The sequence below is a fragment of the Fringilla coelebs genome (genome assembly GCF_963513975.1).
Source record: "Fringilla coelebs genome assembly, chromosome: 19".
In the NCBI taxonomy this organism is placed as follows: Eukaryota; Metazoa; Chordata; class Aves; order Passeriformes; family Fringillidae; genus Fringilla; species Fringilla coelebs.
In genome coordinates, this window is record NC_140045.1 from 12,083,839 (window position 1) to 12,102,687 (window position 18,849).

An 18,849-nucleotide genomic window follows, 5' to 3' on the forward strand; every position below is an offset into this window, starting at 1 on the left:
GAGGAGACTTGAACTAAATCAATTGCTGATTTCTATCAGAAGGGTTGTTCTGACCACATTGAGAGAGGGATCCCCTTGGTTCTTTATTTCAAAAAAAAAGGAGAAATTATTAATGTATTGTTAATTTATATATCTATCCCCAAACCAGGATAATTTCTTTGTTTTATTCAATGACTCCAGTGCAGCTCTGAGGATGTTCCAGGGAGTTTCCCAGTTTGCTCTGCTCCTTTTCTCCTCAATCTGCTGTCTCCAGAGCTCAGTGCAAAGCTCAGAGATGGCCCTGGAGAGCCAGGCTGGGGACAGAACCATTGTGAAGAGCAGCAGGGCTGCATTCCCTGTGCCTCTGCTGTCTTTGTACCACACTCATTGCTTTAGAAAGAATTTTGGAACCACCTGGAGCATGTGAGGCTCACTATAAAATCAAACTCCCTCTCAGTCCATCTCACAGCCATTGCCTGGCTCTGAAAGCAGCAATAAATCCAGCTGGGCTGGTTATGGCCACTCATACCCCTCCAGAACTGTTCTTTAAAGAGAAGTTCTCAAATCTCATTGCTTTATTAAGCATTTCATACATTGGAACTGTCAGTTGATGTATCACACGCAGAAGAGACAGCAACTAGAATAATAACCCTTCCCAGCATTTCATTTTGAAGCCCCATTTACCTGAGCCTGGCTGCTCCCAATAAATATTTCACAACATGTTTCTCCTCCACAAGTGCACTTACAACTTATGAAGCAAGCACAAATGTTTTAATTCTGACAAAATGAGCACTTTTTCATGCACCAGCCTCGATTCAGCACATAGTTTTGTGGCTAAATGGCTTTCTGATTATCGTGTCCCAGGATATTACTTCAACTGAAGTGATATGAAATGTCATTAAAAAGTAATGTTCCTCTGCTTTGACAATCATATTAGTAAACACTGGAGGCTCTGCAGGTTATATGTCAGGCAGGCCGACACTAATGGGTTTATTAACATATACAGCAGCACTTTGTCAAACCTCCTTGTTAATCTAAATTTGCAGGTGACAAAAAAGAAAGTGAGCAGGGGAGCAAGGAGAGGGTGCTCAGGAGCTGTTCAAAGGAGCCAGGGTACCCTGAGCCAGGCTGGACAGTCCCAGGGCTGCTTCCCTGGATTCCACCAGCCCTCCCTCCCAGGGGGAAATCTTTGAGCTGATGGGGAGCACAGGCACCCTGTCACTGTGATATTTTATGAAAAATCCCAGGATTTCTCCTCCTGGGGAGCTTCAGTTTCTCCCTGGTTTGCTGCTTTGGAATGTGATTTGGAGAATTGTCTACCCAGCATGTGAATTGTTTTGATTTAATGGCCAATCCCAGTCCAGCTGTGTCAGACACTCTAAAGTCTGTCACAGGTTTTTATTATTCATTCCTTTCCAGCCTTCTGAGGTATCCTTTCTCTTTCTTTACTGTAGTTTTAGTATAGCATTTCATAATATGATATGATAAAATATAATATTATATAACATATGACATGACATGATATGAGATTATATGAGATGATACAGTATGATATGATATGATATAATACAATATAATAATATTATTATATGATATGAGATGATACAGTATGATATGATATAATATAATATAATATAATATAATATAATATAATATAATATAATATAATATAATATAATATAATATAATATAATATAATATAATATAATATAATATAATATAATATAATATAACATAATATAATATAATATAATATAATATAATATAATATAATATAATATAATATAATATAATATAATATAATATAATATAATATAATATAATATAATATAATATAATATAATATAATATAATATAATACAATATAATATAATACAATATAATACAATATAATATAACCTCCCCCTGCACCCACCTTCCCCCTGCTCCTCCTCCCATGACTGCAGAAATGAACCAGTCGTGCCACAGTGACAGAAAAATGGGTGCTCCAATTCCCAGGAGTGGATCCTGCTTTCTGCTTTGCTGGCAGATAATTACAACGTGGAAGGGAAAAGTGTTTGCTGGAAGCAGGAACTTAATGGGGTTTTACAAAGAATGCTTTGTCCAGGCAGCTACTGGAGTCAATAAAACTCAGTTTGGGCTCCATAAAGCTCTGCAGAGGTAAAAGCCTGAGTGTTGCCAGGCTGGGAATTTGGGGCTGGCATCCACGGCTCCATGGAGAGCTGGGGGGCACAGAGGGTGATGAGGACTTGGGGTTGTACAGGAGCAGCTCCTGAGCCCCCCAGCCCATGCAAGCTGGAGCCAAACTTGTTTGCCAGCATGTCAGAACACAGGACATTGCTCTGGCTGCCCTGGAGGACTCCAGACCCTGGCAGGGGGCTCAGAGACCTTGGCACGGGGTCAAACACACCTGAGCCTTGGATTTTAGCCCATGGAAACAATTCCCAACTTTGTGTGAGGAGTTACAAGCCACAAGGGTTTGAGTAGAATGACAGTGAATTTATCACAGGGTGAAAAAGCAGAATTTTGGGGATGTAGGATAGGGGTTCAGGAGGGAAGATGGAGGAATCTGGGTGTGTCCTGTCCTTCTTCTTCTTCTTCTTTCCCTCCATCTTCTGCTGGGATGGTGACACTTCTGGGTTCGCTTAGAGTAGAGGCAGACTGTCTAACACAGGTGATAGGTGTTGGGAAGTTATTGTAAATAAAACACACATAGTTCTTAGTATAAAAAGCCAACACCACCCCAGGGGCATGGACTGTGCCACAACCCTGGACAGATCTCAGCAGGTCAGAATGAGAATGTAACAGACAAGAGCAAATAAACAACCTTGAGAAGCAGAACCAACAAATCTCGACTTCTTTGGTTGTGGGGCTGGGAAAAAAGAGACTTTGTAATACCTTGGGGGTCATCTCAGCCACAGAAAACCTGAGAGCAGCCAAGGAGTTTTGTTGCTGGATTTTGCAGCAGTAGGAAAGCACCACAAGCTCCCAGAGGTTTTCTGTTTTGGGGATTCATCATTTTGAAGCGCATTTGTCTTTATTTGGTCTCTTCCAGCTTAAGCAGTCAGCAAGACTCAGTAGCAAAGAGGTGAAGAAGGGATGTGGATTTTTAATGCTGGGCTGTTATTTCTATTTTTGTGATGCCATTCCTGGTGCCCAGGTGGGACATTAGTGCAGGGTGTGGGTGCCAATGCATCCCAAAACAGCCCTGGACCCAAAGATGCTCATTTGCAGCACCAGGAGCTCCAGCACCTGCAGCTCTTGGTTTTACTTGGTCCTTCTGGGCTTTGAATTTCTCAATCTGACACAAAGGCAGTGGGAGCTGAGCAGCTGTAGAATAGGTAACTTTTGGGGGAGGGAGTTCCTACTCTTTTCTTGTCTTTTTCTTCTTTTCTCCAGTAGCTGCAGCAGGGAAAAAAAAAATACAGCAAAAGGGAAGAAGGGCCTGGAGGCAACAGGTCAGAAAATAAATAAAGAATGAGAAATTAAGTTACTTGGAAAGCAGAGTTATTTGCTTTGAGAGCCTTTTTTTTTTTTTTTTTTGTAAAAAAAGGGAAAAATAATTTTCTCAAAATAACACTTTTTTTTTTCTTTCTTTCTTTAACAACTTCAGGCAAATTTTTGGTGTTGCCTTTGCTCAGGGTTTGCAATTTAATAACCTTGTTATGCTACAAATCCTGAGACTCCACAACTCCTACCCCAGTCCATCTGCCAAGAGTATTTCTTGACCTTTTAAAGAAAGGGAGATAATGAACCATTTGGACCGTAGGATGCCCTGGCTGCTTGGAATAAAATCAGCATGGCTGTGAATTTTGGAGAGGCACAAACATGCAGCCCTGAGCCAGCAGTGTGGCCTGAGCCTTTGTGGTGATCTCCCACTGCAGAAACAGCCATAAAGTCCTTTAAAACAGTTTATAAATCAGAGGTCATGGGCAGAGTGAGGCCTGGGCTCAGAAAGTGACTTGAAACACCCAGAGAGGGAGGATTTGCCTGGCTGCCATTGAGCTTCAGCTGATAACTGGTGAATTTTTCTCCTTCAGAATTCCCTGGTGAAATCAGCTCTGGTGAAATGTGGATTTCAGCTGAAGAGGCTGATGCTGCCTGAGGGCAGCTGGATGTCAGCATCTGCTTTAGATGGCATTAGAAATGTGCCAGTGTGTGCCATTTATTGTGACCTCAGGTTCTGAGGGGTCACACAGAGAAGGAGTGTGGCTCTCTGGTCCTTTGGTGAGACCAGAAGGTGTTCAGGGATGATCCTGGTCTGTGTTTGCTCATGGATGATCCTTTCTCTGTTCATGGATGGTCCTTTCTGTGTTTGTTCATCTGTGTTTGTTTCCATCTTTCCATGATATTTCCATCTCTGTGTTCATGTATGATCCTGTGTTTGTTCATGGATAATCCTTTCTGTGTTTGTTCATGGATGATCCTTTCTCTGTTCATGGATGGTCCTTTCTGTGTTTGCTCATCTGTGTTTGTTTCCATCTTTCCATGATATTTCCTTCTCTGTGTTCATGGATGGCCCTCTCTGTGTTCATGGATGATTCTGTGTTTTTTCATGGATGATCCTTTCTCTGCTTGTTCATGACCCTTTCTGTGTTCATCCATCTGTGTTTTTTTCCATCTTTCCATGATATTTCTATCTCTCTGCTCATGGATGACCCTCTCTGTGTTTTGTGATGGATAATCCTTTCTCTGTTTGTTCATGGGTGATCTCTCTGTTTTTTCATGGATGATCCTTTCTGTGTTTGTTCATGGATGACCCCCTCTGTGTTTATTCATCTGTGTTTGTTTCCATCATTCCATGATATTTCCATCTCTGTTTTTGTTCATGGATGACCCTCTCTGTGTTCATGGATGGTCCTTTCTGTGTTTGCTCATCTGTGTTTCCATCTTGCCATGATATTTCCATCTCTGTGCTCATGGATGATCCTTCCTCCTTCCTGCACTGTTTCATTCACCAGGTTTCTCCCACTGCCTGGGCTGAGATTTTCCTGCCTGGGCTGAGATTTTCCTACCTGGGCTCTGATTTTCCTGCCTGGGCTCTGATTTTCCTACCTGTGCTCTGATTTTCCTGCCTCCTGCACATGGTTGCTCCTCCCAATGGTCTCTGCTTAGCCCAAGTGGTTTTGCTCTTTCCATATCCACCAGCTGAGCTTCTCTGCCCCTTCTCCTTGCATTTTCCATGGTATTTTTCCCTCTTTGCAGCAAGCACAGCACAGGACCACCAAGCTCCTGCCCAGCTCTCCTCTTGCTCCTCCTGCTGCAGCCAGGTGACGTTCCCTGGTCTGTTTGAAACCTCACTGAGGAGTTGTGTGTCCTCCTAGTGCAGTAAAACCAGAGCCAGGGCCTTGGTCTGTAATTCTTTTAGGGAAAGATGTCATAGTTGGTCTTGATTAAACTTTAAGTTTCATGTTGTTTAAACCATGGTTAAATTATTCATGCGTCTAGCTGCTCATGCAACGCAGGAATTTACTATAATGGGATGGGTTGACATGGCCAGTGTTAAAAACTTGCTGTTGTGCTTGTTAGCAATGAGCATGGAAAAATAAACAAATAGGATTGTAGGGGAAGGCCTTTCTTCATTCCCACCGCAGTGTAAATGGAGCTGCCATTTAAAATGAAACAGCGTTGGGTTTATGGTGATTTTTGGCCACAGATCCCATGTCACAGCCTGCTTTTCTGCCAAGGAAACACAGGCAGGCTTGCTCTCCTCTAATGGGGAAACCCAAAGTGTTACACTGCCATGGAGGTGGCACAGAGCCAGGCTGAGCAGTCGCTCAGTGCCACAGTAAGGAATGATTCAGCTGAGGGAAACCTCCAAAATCAACGCTCACAAGGAAAATCCCAGGGCTGTTTCGGTGTCTGGCAGAGTTAAAGGAACACCAGGCTGAGGGGATTTCTGTGAGAGCTCTCCCACTCTGCACACAGAGTTGGCTTTCTTCCTGTGGAACTGAAAATCTTCACTCACACAACACAGCCCAGGCTGCCAGAGGCATGCTAGTGTCCTTTCTCTATTCCTTAGTATAGTTTCAGTACAGCATTCTTTAATACAATTAAAGTACATAAAATAATAAATTAGCCTTCTAAGAACATGGAGACGGAATCTCAATTCCTCCTTCGTCCTGGGGACCCAGCAAATCCCACGCTAACCGGTAGCTGGGGGAAAAGCTGGAGGTGGTCACACTTTTCAGAGAAATAAAACCATTTTTGAGCATGGTTTGTTAGGAGGAAGGATGATAGGGTGTGTCAGAGTGCCCTGAGCAGCTGTGGCTGCCCCTGAATCCCTCGAAGTGCCCAAGGTCCAGGCTTGGAGCAGCCTGGGACAGTGGAAAGCATCCCTGCCATGGCAAGGGAGTGGAATTTTTCTTTGGAGTCCCTTCCAACCCAAATCATTCTGCAATTCTTTGAATAAATGACCCACCAGGGCCCATAGGAAACCTGTCCTGCTTCTACAGCAAGTGGCCATACACCAATGTGCATGCCCCAGAAGGCAAACCAACCTTATTTTGAGATAAAAAGGAGTGTTTTACTGGAAAACCACACCAGTTTGCTTTGGCTGAGCTGTCACCCATCCCCATGGCCGCCCTTCTCCAGCTGAACTGACCAAGCTGCTCCTTGAGGAGCTTCAGCACCTTCAAGGTCACTTTCTAACAGTTTAATGTCTTTATTTTATTGTGGTGAGGCCACCCCAGAGCAGAGCAGGGTGGGACAATGCCCTCCTTGCCTGGCCAGCAGTGCTGTGCCTGGTGCCCCCAGGACAAGGTTGGCCCTCCTGGCTGCCAGGGTGCTGCTGGCTCATCTCCAGGATTCACCAATGTCTTGGTTTGGAAAAGACAGGTGCCTGCTAAAAGAGACAGGAGCCTCCCCTGAAATGGAGAATGCAAACCCTCCCCACCCCTCTGAATTGCTGTGAATAAGGGGCTCTCAGGCAAAAAACATCGGAGCAGGAAATAACAGTTCTTTAATAGGGAAGGGAAAAAAATATAAAATGATAAAATACAACAATGCAATACACCAGAACAACAGTGACAGAGTCACAACACAACCTGACACCCTGTGGGTCAGGGTGTTGGTAGCAGTCCAGTTGGAAAAGGGGCTGCAGTCCTCCTGGAGTGTCAGGCGTGGTTCTGTTGGAGCAGGGCGGTCCTGTAGGAAAGGGGTGAATTCTTCCTCCGCAGATCCGTGGAAGTAGAAGCAGCTGCTGTTCCTCTGGGGAGTCCAGTGGAGAAGAGCTGTGCTGGTGTGTCAGAATCTCCAGATTATATCTGGGTAGGAATGCTTGGCTCCTCCCTCTGGGCGGAGCATCTCACAATGGGATGTTACAGTTCTTATCAGCCATGTGGTGACATTCAATAGCCCCTTATCAGCAGATGTCCCCTTGTTGATTATGATCACTCAGGAAGAGAGATAAGGAGAATTGCCCACTTGACACCAGCCAACTGCCACACAGATGGCAATAGAATACATCTTGCCTTGCAATCTGGAACAACCAGGATTCCCAGGCCCCTTTCCCTGCTTTCCAGCAGCTCTCCATCCTCATGTGGATGGCCCTGTGTGGTTCCCCCTCTCGCTGGTGAGCCTTGAGTGCATCTCCTGGGGCTGGAGGGGGACAGAGCACTCGTGCTGAGCTAATGACAATCTCTGGAGTGGGAGCTCTGAGGATTCCCTCTGGTTGGTGCTCTGCCCCCAGAATGAGTAAATAAAAGCCTCCTCATTTATTTATGATGCAAATAGGAACTGTGCATTCAGCTCTAGGATTTGTTATTATTTATTTAGAGCCTCTTGTCTCCGAGGCACTGGCAGTTTGCATGCAGGGGGCATCTGTCTGCCTTTATTACCCACAAATAGACATTTTTGTTTGCAGGCTTTGGCTGCTGAAAGTCTGCTGTGGGGATGTAAATCCTTCCAGGGAGACACAGATCCCTTGGTCCTTCCTCTTCAGAGCAGTAGCAGCAGCTCGAGGTCCCCCCAAGCCACTTTTCCACACAGGGGAAGAGCTGAGCACTGAGCTCCTCTGGGTGTGAAGGTTTCCACTGTGACAGCACCAAAGAGGGATGATTAAAATCTGCTTGCTGTAGGTTTGGCAAAAAGCTGAGGGGAAGATGAGTAGGTGATGGATATGGGCAGGCACAAAAACAAGGAGGCAGCATTTGGGTAAATATATCAGCTTTAGGGAGCTGGTGACTCTCCTTTGGCCCATCTCAGGCCACCCCCTTGGCTTTGACAGCTGATGGAGCACCAGCATCCCTGCAGACAGCCCCCCATCAGTGCTGCATGGCAGGGACCAGCTCCAGAGCCCTGGTGAGCTCCGTCCTGGGCAGCATTTCCAGCCAGGGCCAAGGTGGGGAGGGCTGGGCTTGTCCCAGGGATGGACTGTGGGATTCACATTCTCTGGAAAAAATCCCTTTGCCCAGGATTGTTCTGCTGGGAAGCTGAGAAGCCTCAGAGAAAAAGGAAAACAATTCTTATCTCATTTGCTTCTCCTGTGTTGTGCTCCTGTGGAAAGTGTTTGGAGATTGTTCACCCACAGGTGATTGTTCCATTGCATTCTGCTGGGAGTTGTTTTCACTCTTTGGCCAGTCAGGACCAAGCTGTGTCAGGGCTCTGGAGAGAGTCACCAGTTTTCATTATTATCTTTTTAGCCTTCTGTAAGTATCCTTGCTGTATTCTTTAGTATAGTTTAGTACAGCATTCTTTAATATAATATAGTATTATAAAATAAAAAATCAGCCTTCTGAGAACATGGAGTCAGATCCATCATTCCTTCCTTCTTCAGGGCACCCTGCAAACACAATAATGGACAAGCCCAGAAATGTGAGATTGTGAGGAAGGAATTCTGTACTTTCCTCCTGATCCCAGCTGTGGCACCATCACAGGACTCTGTGAGGAAAGGCCCTGGCAGCTCACCCTGCCACCATCTCTGAAATCTCTGTCAGTGCCCTCTGCAGGAACCCCTTCCCTGTAAAATGGTGCCACAGTCAGGGTTTTGGAGGTAAGAATTGGTTTCTTTGAGATTTCTCTTTAAAAAGCTGTATTTACCCTTCCCTTTGACAGTTTAGGGCCCATGGGTAGGAATTCTTTTCCTGGTAGTTAGGTGGTGTGTTTCTGCAGAGCAAAGTCATTCACATCCATTAAGTCTCAGAACTGGGAGGTATAAATAGAAGAATTAATTCCCACTCCATAGCATAGCTGGCCAGCTTGATTAAATCCAGACCTAGAGGATCAAACTCAGCACCAAAATGAGTGACCAAAGTCCCTGGTCCAAGCCCAGCTTGTTGTAGGTCTTGGATCTCTTCTCTCACAGACTGAGAAATGGCTCCTCTTAAGATAGATTTTGCTTGGCTCCTTCATTCAGGGTTTTCCAGGGCTTCACCATTCTCATGGGTCTTGTCTGAACCCTTCTGCAGCTTCTCTGCCTACATCTCAAGGTGTGCAGCTGCCCAGGACCTACAGACAGGATCCTCCCTAAATTCCAGATCCTTTCTGCAGGCAGCCACCCCAGGAATTTGATGTAAAAGCAGAAATTTCCTCCAGTTGTCTTGGAATGCAAAATCCTCCTGAGCTGGCTCGCAGATCACTTTGCAGAGCTCAGCTGTCCACCCATCCACCAAAACCTCCCAAACCTGGCAGGATGTCTCGTGAAAGGAGCAGGAGGATGATGGAGTGTCTCTGCTTCCAGTTGAGTGTGGGGTAGAGTGCCTGAAAACCCTGTGTGCACGGGGGTTTGCAGGAGCTCTTGGTGTCATGTCTGGTTGGACATGGGTGTGGTGGTGCTGGAAAGGAAGGAGAGCTTGGGAAAGGAGTTTCCAACAGGGAGTAACCAAGGGAAACTGCTGGTTTGCATGCCAATAAATTGGAGATGAGATTACTAAGGCAGGGAGTAATTTTTATGCCCTGGAGCTCATTTATCTGCTTAGTTCTTGGTTTGGGTGGTTGGCACATGGAGGGGTGAGGGCCAGGGGCTGGGCATGGAAATCCCCAAAGCCTGTATCTTGTCAGAACCCAGGAAATTCCTCTGGCTGCCCTGGAGGGCTCGTGCCCCTGCCCAGGGGCTCAGAGACCTTGGCACAGAGCCCAAGACCCCTGTGCCTTTCATCTTGACCCATGGAAAAAATTACTAACCTTTATGTAAAGAATTACGAGTCAAGTTGTAAGAAAGTTTAAGTAGAATAATAGTTAGTCATGGGGTGAAAACCAGATTTTTTTGGTTTTTAAGAATGGGGGCTTGGGGTCCCAAGATGGAGGAATTTGGGTGTGCCCTGTCCTTTTTTCTTCTTCTTCTTGGCCTCCATCTTCTGGGTGATGCTGGCATTTTTAGATTTGTTTAGAGTAGAAGCTCACTGTCTAACACAGGTGATGGGTATTGGGAAGTTATTGTAAATAATGTATATGTAGTTTTTTGTATAAAAAGACAACACCAGTGAGCCTCAAACCAACCTGCCAGACAGACCTCGACGGGTTGGAGAAAGAATTTTATAGATAAGAAACAATAAACAGCCTTGAGAATGAGAACTGAAGAGCTCTGACTCCTTCTTCGATTGCCAGGCTGGGAAAAGAGAATTTGTGATACACCTGGGGGTCACTGTGAGCAGCAGAGATTCCGAGATTATCTGACAGAACAGCCAGTGTTTGGTCAGTGTTTGTTTGGTCAGTGTTTGGTCAGTTTTTGGTCAATTTTTGGTCAATTTTTGGTCAGTGTCTGGTCAATTTTTGGTCAATTTTTGATCAGTGTTTGGTCAGTGTTTGGTCAGTTTTTGGTCAATTTTTGGTCAGTTTTTGGTGTTTGGTCAGTGTTTGGTCAGTGTTTGGTCAATGTCTGGTCAGTGTCTGGTCAGTGTCTGGTCAGTGTTTGGTCAATGTTTGGCCAATGTTTGGTCAGTGTTTGGTCAGTGTTTGGTCAGTGTCTGGTCACTGTTTGGTCAGTGTTTGGTCAATGTTTGGTCAGTGTTTGGCCAATTTTTGGTCAATTTTTGGTCAGTGTTTGGTCAGTGTTTGGTCAGTGTTTGGTCAGTGTTTGGTCAGTGTCTGGTCAGTGTCTGGTCAATGTTTGGTCAGTGTTTGGTCAGTGTTTGGTCAATTTTTGGTCAGTGTTTGGTCAGTGTCTGGTCAGTGTTTGGCCAATGTTTGGTCAGTGTTTGGTCAGTGTTTTCTCCAAGCACTGTGTGGGTGAGCAGTGTGCCCAGCCTTAGCCAGTGCCCAAACCCACAGTGAGTGCCTGGGTGTGAGGGGGAGAAGGGCTGGGTGGAAGGAAGGGTGAAAACATCTCTAATTCCTGGAGAAGGAATGGGAAAAGGGGTGAAGCACAAATTCTGCAGGACTGAGCCCTACAGAGACAGCTGCTGCTCTCCAGTTATGTGAGGTCTCCCCACCTGCAGCTCTCTGGAACCTTCCCTTTCATCCCTCCAATCTTTATTTCATTTGATGAACAAAAAAAAACCCTCTCCTCTCAGCAGAGATACTGGAGCACAGCCTACGGGCTGGGAGAGGAAGGAGGAAATAGCTGCAGCTTGGCTTCTCCTCCCTGAGCACCAGCCAGCTCCCAGCTTGGGATGGATCTAACAGGAGCAGGGGAGCTCGCATCCAAGAAACCCCAGTGCTCTGCCAAGGCCACACAGGTAGCAGAGAGCCTGATAGAAAGTCAAGTGGAACATCTGGGAGCCTTTTTTTTTAATTCTCTTTTTTTTTTCTGCTGTGTTTCAGGGCAGGAGCTCTCTGATCCTCTGCACAGAGGGTTTGGTTTGCCAGAGCTCCAAATGCTCCAGTCTCCCAGATTTTGTGTGCATCCAGGAGATCTGGAGCAGAGGACAGCAACAATAACCCAAACCAAAATGCCAATTGGTTTGTTAGAATGGTTTTTGTTGAAAGGGACCTTAAAGCTCACCCAGTGCCACCCCTGCCATGGCAGGGACACCTTCCACTCTCCCAGGCTGCTCCCAGCCCTGTCCAACCTGGCCTTGGATATTCCAGGGATCCAGGGGCAGCCACAGCTGCTCTGGGCAATCCATTCCAGGGCCTGCCCACCCTCTGAGTAAAGGACTAAATCATGGTTCAAAAAACCATCAAATTTGGTGCATTTTTGCCCAGGGAAATGGTGGAATCCCCATGCCTGGAAGTGTTGAAGAAATGTGTAAATGTGGCCCCAGGGGTTTAGTGGTTGGCCAGGCAGTTCTGGGTTAATGGTTGGATTTGATGGTCTTAGAGGGCTTTTCCAAACTTAAATATTCAATGTTTTAGGCATCCAAAATGCATCCAGTAAAGCTTTTTAGTAACTTTTCCTTTCTTCCTGAGAAATGTCTTATCCAGCCTGAGAGAAGAAGTCCTGCCATCTAACTTGATTATTCCCTAATACCAACAAATAGCTTAAATAAATAATTTCCCACCAACATAACTAGCAAATTCTGTGTGTGTGAGCCATCCAGCTGAGGAACAGTGAAATAAATTATTTCAGGAATTAATTGTGAGCAGGGAAGCAATCCAGTGTCAGTGATACAGGAAAGACACATGAAACTGGAAAAAAAAAAAAAAAAACCAAACCAACAACAACCAAACAACCACAGGAAAATATAATTTAAACATCCACAGAAGACATGCAAATGCAGGCACAGTAAGGGGCCTCTGGATTTTTCCTAATGAACTCTAATGCAAAAAGGAAATTAAAGAACTCTATTTTCCACTGTCCCCAGTTGCAGAAGCTCTGTGCTGGAGGGGGGGGGGACAGGGAGGGCCATGTCTGCTCTCAGCCTGACAAGCAGGACTGTATTTTTGATGGAATATTCCTGTTTGTAAACTCAGCAAAACTGGAATTTTCAGCAGAAGAACAGTCTGGATAAACTTCTTGGCTGAGTGGTTTTGTTTCTCCTTTTTTTTTTTTTTTTTTTTTTTTCTAAAAAGGGTTTTCAAGATGGTTCAGTATCTGAGGCCATTTATTTTTTGAAATAGTAAATCCAGTTTTCTACTCCATAATACTTTTCATTTTGAATTGTAAGCTAAATATTCCATGAATGGGACTTCTCTACTGAAGGTTTGGGAGAATTGAAACCAAATGTTTGAAAATTATCTATTCAAAAGGGCTTGGCTTGACTCGACTCAAGACAACTGTTGCTTTTTTAAACTATAAACAATATTAAAATTCTGACTGTTTATCCCCATATGACTTGGGGATTTGTTTACAATTTTTAGACATTTTTCAGGAACTGAAAACCTGTTTCTCATGTATATTTATGCTGGCAGCTGCTATCAAAAGGACAGCTCAGCTCCTCGAAAAGTGGAAGCATATGACAATTTTCTCCTCAGTGAAGCTGGTAAAATATGGGGTGTCAAAGCAGGATGAATTTCCCAGGCTAGTGGGGTGCTTTGGCTGTCCAGGCAGAGGCTGCAGGCTCCCCCAGAGGGTGGCATTCCCCTCTGAGGTGACAATGCCCAGGGTCCAAGGTGCACCAGGAACCCCTCCCTGTCCCCACGCCCTCCCCCTCCAGGGCACATCGTGTCTGACGGGGGTTTAGGGGGTTCAGACATCAAACTCTGGATTTGGATCCCCATTCCCTGGGATCCCAGAGCAGCTGTGGCTGATCTCCATTTCCAGGGAAAATTCCATTTCCAGGACTGATCTCCATCTCCAGGACTGATCTCCATTTCCAGGTCTAATTCCATCTCCAGGACTGATCTCCATCTCCAGGGCTGATCTCCATCTCCAGGGCTGATCTCCATCTCCAGAGATAATTCCATTTCCAGGAGCTGATCTCCATCTCCAGGAGCTGATCTCCATTTCCAGGACTGATCTCCATTTCCAGGACTGATCTCCATCTCCAGGAGCTGATCTCCATCTCCAGGAGCTGGTCTCCATCTCCAGGGCTGATCTCAATTTCCAGAAGTTGATCTGAGCTGCAGGGACACATTGGTGGGGCACACAAGCAACATTTGAAGCTCCTGGGCTGCACTGAGCACCTCAGGCAATGCTCACACCAGCAAATTTGGCCTGCAGAAGTCACACAGCTGGAAAAGAACCACAACCCCACGATGGCCATCACTATTCCTAATTAACAACGTGGAAATCCAGGTGCTGGGTCTTTCACACCCCCAGGGATGACCCAGGGCTGTGCCCATGAGTGCTGAGCCCCAGGGCAGGGCTGGAGCTGAGCTCAGGAGAGATTTCCCCAGGATGGAAAAGCAGCATGGACAGGCAGAAGATGGAGGAGGCACAACTCTTCACAAATATTTTATTCACAGCCCAGAAATGCTGTGAACTGAGGAATGCAGCCTTGCTGCTGCCTGGCTGAGTGGAATTAATTCTGCACGTTGGTTTCTCCAGAGTTTTCTGCCCTGGTGTCATTGGCTTCTTACCACCACATGGATATTTCTGTGTTTCAGCAGAATTCCCCACTCCTAATCTGGATAGTCCTTTCTGGGTGGAGTGCAAACCCCAGATTGTTAACTCCGGATAACCGTAATTAAAAGAAAATAAAATCAAAGGTGCTCAGAAAAGAAATGGAAAATTTTTCTGTGGAAGCCAAAAGATTATATTAAACTTCAGTGGTTTAATAAAATATTATGAAGTTTGGGAGTGTATTTTCCCTGGGACTTAATCTGTTTATACATCCAAAAAAGTAAATAGAATATCATTTTACTTGACCACACAGCAAACTTGATACAGGGGGGCTTCTCCACTCTATTTATTTCTTGAGGAATTCCTTTCCCCTCGGGTTTCACACACTGTGAGCTGGGACAATCCTGGTCAGGGCAAGCAGGAATTCTTCCATCTCAGTGGAGAAATGCTGTGAACGTGGCAGAGCCAGGAACAGCAAAGGGGTGAGCACTGGGGGAGACAGGGAGACCTGAATTTTTGAGGGGGACCTGAATTTTTGAGGGGGACCTCAATTTTTGAGGGAGACCTGAATTTCTGAGGATTTTTGCCATTTAAAGAAAGGAGTAAGGCATTGACCTTGACGTGGTGCAAGACAAGAGGTCATGGGAACAACACCAGGGATGCCACTGGGGAGCTCACAGAAGGCACAGCCATGGGGTGAGTTAGGTTTAGCAGACTAAAATCAGACACAAATGGGTGATTTTGTGGTTTTCCCACCTTTTTCCATAAACCTGCCCCCTCCTTCCAGCAAAAAGAGAGCACAGCCTCTCAGTACCCGTAAACTTTATTAAATGTGTGCTTTTTCATTCTTAAATTAAATTAAAATCTTTTTTCTTTTTTTTTTTTTCCATACTGAAATAGCACCAAAGGGAGAAAGATGACAGTATCACCAAGTGAAGGGGAGGGAGGAGAGAAAACCCAGAAACTGCTGTGTACAACCCAAGGAATGTTTTAAAGGTTAGGAAAATGGGCAAGGCTTCTTCATCTGGAGACTTGATGCTGTGAAGTGTGTATGTGGGAGAACTGGGAACCAGTGTGAGCCAGAATCACCCTGTGCAGGGTGGGAAAGGCCAAATTATTGCTGGAAATTTGACTCCTCAGTGCTGCACCCACCCTGGCATGAGGCAGAGGAGTCTCACACGTTATCCCCATGGTGTATAAACTCCTTTTAACTCTGTGAGTGGCAGCACTTCCACAGCAGCTGAGGAAATTCCCCGTGGCACAAAATCAGCACTGAGGACACCACGGGCACAGCAGGAATGGCAGGGATGGGTTTCACAGCTGCAGACACACCTGCCAAACTGCACAGGTAAAGAAAACACCGTTTCTCTGATTTTTTTCAGCGGGAAAAGAGAGAAAAGAGCTTCCCCACCCTCCAGGTTTGCTGCTGATGGGTTCAAGGGAGATCTCACCTCCAATGGACTGGGCTCTACCAGCCTGTGCCAAAGCAATGGGGGGAAAAATTGATTTTTGAAGACTTTGGGGTCTTCAAAAAATTGATTTTTGAAGACTTTGAAGACCTGGTGCCCAGCACACCCAAGCCCAAGCTCCTGTGGTCTCAGTGCAGGAGAGCTGTGGTGCCCTTTGTGGCTGTGTCTGTCTCCTCAAAGATCATGGAGCCAGGGGATGGTTTGGGTTGGAATCCACCACAGAGCTCATCTCATTCCGGGGACCCCTTCAATTTTTCTGTTTCAATTTTTCTGTTTCAATTTTTCTGCCTATTTTTTTTTTTTTTTTTTTTTTGAAGGAAAACACATTTTTATTTATAGCTACTTTTGATTTCCCCCCCAATACACGTGCTCAGCACTGCAGGCCCAGGAGGGATGTGGTTTTCAATAGTTTACCTCCAATTCTTCTTAGGTTAAAATAATCTAAACTTCATGGCTGGATTTTCAAATAAGCCTAAAGAGTTTAGAGGCTTAAATGTTATTAGAGTTCAAAGCAATTTGGTTGCATGACCTCTTTTTAAAAGACATTGTTCATATGTGGAGGGATTTTCAAAACTACTTATGGCCCAGATCAAAACCAATCAATCACAGCCCCAGATCCCTAAATAGCTTTACAAGGTGTGCAACAAGGCATTCAAACCCCTGGAAATGAGGGGGAGAAAAACACTGAGGCATTTAGGGGAAAGTATTCCTAAGTGGCTGAGCTTGATGTGCTGGGAAGAGTTTTTAAAGGCACATTTGATGTGTGCATATAAAGGCAGGGATTTGGTGGCAGGTGCAGATGCTCAGCTGTAAAAACTGCCTGGTATTGCTGCAGCTTGTGCAAAATGGGGAGGCCAGCCTGTGGCCCTATAAAGCTGCTTTATGGCAGTGCAAATGTGACTGTGTGGGAGAAAATGGCAATAGAACTCTATTGATTTTTTAAACCATCACACTGCTAAGGGATGTTTGTGTTTGTCTGCTGGTTTGGGGGCTGGAGTAGGGTTCATTTCCTTCACAGGGCTGTGGTTTGGATTTGTGCTGGGAACAGAACTGATAACCCAGGGGTGTTTTTATTGGGGCTGTTCTTACACAGCACTGAGGCTTTTCCTTGGGAGGGGACAGCCAGGAGAGCTGACCCTGATGGGAGGGGACAGCCAGGATAGCTGACCCTGATGGCTTCAAGGGATATTCCAGACCATATGGCATCATGCTCAGCATATAAAAGTGGGGCAAAAAGGAAGCAGGAAGTTTGTGGAGTGAGGGTGTTTGTCTTCCCAAATCACCACTCCACATGGGAGGGAGCTCTGCTGTCCTGGGGATGAGCAGCTGAGCAGCCATGGGAAGCCTGGAATTAATTTCTTGGTTTGCTTTGCTGCTGTGTGTAGCTTTTGCTTTATCTAATAAAGTGTCTTTATCTCAACCCACAGGTTTCCTCTGATCTACTTTTCCAATTTTCCCCCATCTCACCTGTGGAGTGAGTGAGTGGGGCTGAGATCCCAGCTGGGCTTAAACCCAAATAACTTGTGAAAGCCATGTCTATTATCCCAACCTTAATTCCCCTTGAAATACCAAAGAAATGGCATGCTAAAATCTTCTTTTCAGCTGGGAAGACCTCAGATTTTGTGCCTTGCTGGTGCTGGCACTGTTTGGTTATGCTTGTGAGTGACTGATGCCTCACCCTCACCACCACCTTGAATTTCCATTTGAATAAAGAGCACGGCATGGGAGGCAGTCCATCCCCCATTCCTGCCCCAAAACCTTGCTCTCAGAATATTTATCCCAATACTTCCCCACCATCCTTTTGGCTGCAGCTGATGCCTATTCTGACCAGCACTGGCAGGTTGCTCCCCTCCCCTGCTGGGACACACTGGGGAGGGGTAAAGTGACACCAGTACCACGATCCCAAGGTTCTCCTGATGCTGGGAGGGACCGTGGTCCCAGGGAACCAAAGCTCTGTGACCATCTCTGATCTCCTCAGAATTTTGAGGGGCTGAAGGGAGGCAGGCAAGAGAAGGGATGTTGGGGGCTCTGTGTGGTGCCTCACCCTCCCTCTTGCTCCAAGGTGAAGTGTTTGTGCAGATGTGGCATGGCACATTGCCAAAAAAAGGCCTTAAAATGGGACATAAATAGGGGAAGAGGTGACAGCAGCAGTGAGGGGGTGAACATGGCACTGAGCTGTGCCACAGCAGGGCAGAGGGCTGAGCACAGCCTGGCTTTGGTGCCACGACCTTCAAGGCTCCCCCTCAGTTCTCCTTTAGGAAAGAACTCTTGTTTTCTCATTCCTCTTTCTGGACATGATTACTGTTCACCTTTTCCCTCCAGTCTATTTAAGACTGGCCCAATTAAAGCTTTCATCATTGTGGCTTACCCCACGTCCACTGCACACCAAGAAGTTTCCTGCACGAGCCTGGTGGGATGATGGGCGCCCCAAACACCTCCAGGGTGTGCCATGAGCATCATCCTCGTGTGGAACCTCCTTCCCATCCCCAAAATCCCTTCAGATGGGCCCCTCTTAGGAAAAAATAAACCCTTAGAACACCATTGTGCAAAAGGGATGCAATAGGGAGCCCTGGTTTCCAGCCAGCTCCTGTGAATGAGGCTTTTGACTACCTGGCAATTTTCATTATAGAGTCAAAAGAATCATTTGTGTTCTTTCCCTCTTGGCTACCAAAATTATTTTCTCTCAAAACAAAACAAAGGATTATTGGTTTTGGCTTCCTTAAGAGGAAAAATAAGCTCGGCTGATGAAAAGAGCTTGATTTAAGGGGGGTAAAAGTAAAACAAAAAAAAATTGGATAAGTGGAAGCAAAATTCACCAAACGTTTCATGCAATAAAAAATCCCCTAAGGTAACATTTGGAAAGCCAAATTAGGTATTAAGCCACCTCTGTTTTATTGTCAAAAGTGGTGAGGTCTGGCCAAAATGGCCCTTGCAAGCCAAAACCTGGCTGAACTTTCAGGAAGACTCTGAGCTACCCCAAGCACCCCTGTCACTGCTAAAAACTTTGCACCTGTGTTTTTTTTCCCAGAGGCTGTGCTAAACCTTGGGCTTGTTGAGGGAAGCTGCTCAGGCTGTTTG